The following is a 3623-nucleotide window of genomic DNA, read 5'->3' as shown; positions in this document are numbered from 1 at the left end:
GGTGGGCTTGAACTACTGACCTTGCAGTTCAAACAACTTTGCAGTCTCACGCATTAGCCCACAGCACCACACCAGGACTCCAGTATCTGGGGTCAAAAGACAAATTATCAGCCTTTGCTCAATCCAGAAGGAACTGGTTCAAAGCCTTGACCAGTGAAGACCCCCACCCCCCACCCCCCGCCCACCCCATTTCCCTATTGATATTGGGGACACCAGTGAGCATATGGGATCTCTGGGCATCACAAACGGTTAAGCACTTGAGAACTAGCCACAAGATTGGTGGGTGTTTTGCACCCAACAAAAGGCACACTGGGAGACAGGATTGGCCACGTGCTCCCAGCACATCAGTCTAGGAAACCCAGGTAAGCAGTTCTCCTCTAAACACTTGGGTGCTCTGAGTCTGAGTAGACTCCGCTGCAGCTAGCAACAACAACAATGGTGTGGTATTTTAAACGGAATTGTCCCGTTTGGTACTTGGGGTAATTTTAAATGGAATATAACTTCATCTGGATGACCTGCCCATCTCCTAGCCGATTCTAAAAGACATGCCCTTGTTATATGGTGCGGGCAGAGCTCTGTGCTGTGGGGGGGGGCGGAAACAGATTGTTAGATAATTGTTTAGTGTCTCACCTGCCTTTGTCTTTGTAAACCTTTGCGCTGTCAAAATCCATAGTGGTTGTCCACAGCTGGGAGCTCAGAGACTAATAAAAAATAGATACAAGCTGGAAAACCTAAGCAGAGCCGTTCAGTATGTGCACAAAAGCTGCCTGGAGATTAGTTCTCTCCTCCTGGTTCTGTTTAGATTGTCAGGGAATGCCAGTTCCAAAGCCATTCCTTGAACCGAAGAGTTCAGAGTTTCCAGGGTCTACTTTGAGCTGCATCTAGTCTGTCCCTCCCTGCCTGGGTGCTTGCTCTCTTAGAAGGCCTTATGTGCAGGATTTGGCAGAATCTTCCTTTTCTGGTGGCTTCCATCTCGGCCCTTTTGGAGAAATCTGGGAATGACCCATATGTTATTTATGACCCTCCCCCCCCCCCCCCCCTGCCATGTCCCTACCTTGTCCTGGTGGTTTCAGCAAACCCAGCCTGGTTCTATGAGGATTGGTGTGGATGCTTCAGAGAGGCATCACCGGTGGCAGACACGCAGCTAGGGAAAGGGACAGGCTGATGTCCTACCGCAGGAAGGCAACCTACTACTCTGGTGGACTGGGGTAGGGATGGGGGAGACCTAAGAAGTCACATCAGGGTCTCCTTCTGACCCACCCTCTTCACTTGGCTGCCTTTTTTAGGCTGCATGTGTTCTGGAGTGCATCAAGAGATGCACTAGTTGGAACTGAACCGGAGTATCCTGTAGGGGCATTAGGAAAACGTGCAAAGGTTCCGCCTCTTGCACAGACTGACCTTGTGGTTAGCAATGCTTAACCCTTAGCCCTACTAGGGCTCCTTAGGGTAGGTAAGCTTGACACAAAAGGAGACTTGGTGACACACTGGGCTAAGCATTGGGTTGCTAACCACAAGTTTGGCAGTTCAAACCCACCAGCTGCTCTGTGGGAGAAAGATGACGCAGTCAGCTTCTGTAAAGATACACAGCTCGGAAACCCTGGGGAGCAGCTTGACTTCGCTCTATAGCGCCGCTCTAGGGTCGCTCTGGGTCAGAACCAACTCACCTATGACAGTGAGCTTTGCTTCTTTTTTAAACATGACTCAAGGAGCTCTGGTGTTGCAGTGGCTTAAGTATGTGACTGTAACCAGAGTTACAGCTTTGGAAACCCTACGGGGACAGTTTACTCTATGCTATGGGGCCACAATGTGTTGGGCTGAACTCAGTGACAGACGGCAATACCCCATGTACATCTTGAAGCTAAAGACTATATCTTTCGTGTCTCCTTGACCCACTACAGTGCTTGGCACACAGTAGGCCCTCAAAATATTTGGTACAATGAAAGTGATTAACTTCATGCTCAAATTCCCCACCTTTAGTTTTTCAAGTCCTAACCCTACATAGTCCTGGTGTGGCACTGTGGACTAACGCGTCAGACTGCAAAGTCCTTTGAACTGCAAGGTTGGTGGTTCAAGCTCACCAGCTGCTCCTTGGAAACCCTATACAGGATCGTTATGGGTCAGAATTGACTCAATGGCACTTAACAACAACAACAACCCAACACAGACCATACTGCCCAGTGTCCCAGAAAACATGACTTTGATGGGGCACGGTGGATGGTGATCATGTTGCAATGTGATTTCACATCAAAGTGGCCCGTCCCTCAAGCATGAGGGAGCGTGTTTTGTTCACCAGTTAACCTGCGTCTTCCCAGGATGGAACTGGGTAGTAAACATGGCTGGGAATTGCAAAGCCTGGAACTGGGGTGAATCCAGTCAGTCTTTCTCAAATGGATTCTTGGGTGGCTGATAGGATATGGCTGAGTTATTGAACAAAAGCGAGACATGCCGTCCATATTCCAGCACTGACTGCTGCCGCTGGCCAGGGTCCCATTCCTGCCTTTATTCACAGCTACTTCCCCTGGCTCCCAAAGCACACAGGCACTCTTGTAATCTTAGATAAGAATGCTAGGCCCGCCCCCATTTCCACATGCCTGAATCTTGCTCATTCCTCAAAGTATGGCTCATTTGCAGTGTTGTATATGAAGCTCTGAGCACAATGCTTGGCATCTAATAAACATTTAATAAAGGTTGGACATGTGTATGATACCACTGTCCTCACAAGTCCCCCCCCCATCCTTGGGTCCTACCTTCTATCTACAGACTCCCGTGGTTATTGCCTGATATTTCTTTTAGATCCTTCCATAGGTGGCGGGTCAGAGAAAAAGAGGAAGATTCCCAGTGAGATGGACTGGCAAAGTGGCAGCATCAGTGGGCTCAAGCGTGGCAACAATTGTGAGGTTGGCCCAGGATCAGGCAGTGTTTCGTTCTGTTGTACACAGAGTCACTATGAGTCAGTAATGAGGGCAGCTAACATTAACAACAATAGTTGGGGTACATAGAACAGTGCCGTAGACAGCTGTATTAGGCAGGGTGCAAACTGGCCTTGTTGCCGTGCGATTGTGGCTGGATTGTTTTAATTTTTTTTCACTCATGGAAACTTATAGTTTATAATCTAGACTTTAGTTAGTTGGATAGCTTTACTTTATATGTTTTTATTGTAGTGTGGGTGAAAGTTTAAAGAACAAATTAGTTTTCCATTCAGCAGTTTAGACAGATTTTCTTTTGTGACATTGGGTGCAATGGTCTCTCTGTAACAGAACTGTCTTCACTGCCTCCCCGGGCTTCCTGTTTTCGTCCGTCCTTCTTTCCTGTCCCTTCTTGCCTTCTGAGACTTTGTTTTTGAGCCAATATTCTGAGCAGCACACACCTCCCTGGTACTTCACAGACCTGTCTGGTGTTTAGCTGAAAGTTGACGCACAGGGACTGGGTTCAGATCCACACTTGAAGGGGGGTCTAAAGACCACACTCTCAGGGTTCCACTAGTCTCCAAAAGTCTATTAAATATGGTCTTTTTGATGAGTTTGTTTCTTCATTTGAGTTTTCGCTTATTATACTGTGTTGTATATGGAGTCCTGATGTGGCACTGCAGGATAATGAACTGGACCACAAGGTCAATTTGAGCC

The sequence above is a fragment of the Chrysochloris asiatica genome, unplaced genomic scaffold, assembly GCF_000296735.1.
Source record: "Chrysochloris asiatica unplaced genomic scaffold, ChrAsi1.0 scaffold00037, whole genome shotgun sequence".
NCBI lineage: Eukaryota > Metazoa > Chordata > Mammalia > Afrosoricida > Chrysochloridae > Chrysochloris > Chrysochloris asiatica.
This window is presented reverse-complemented; position numbering follows the sequence as displayed.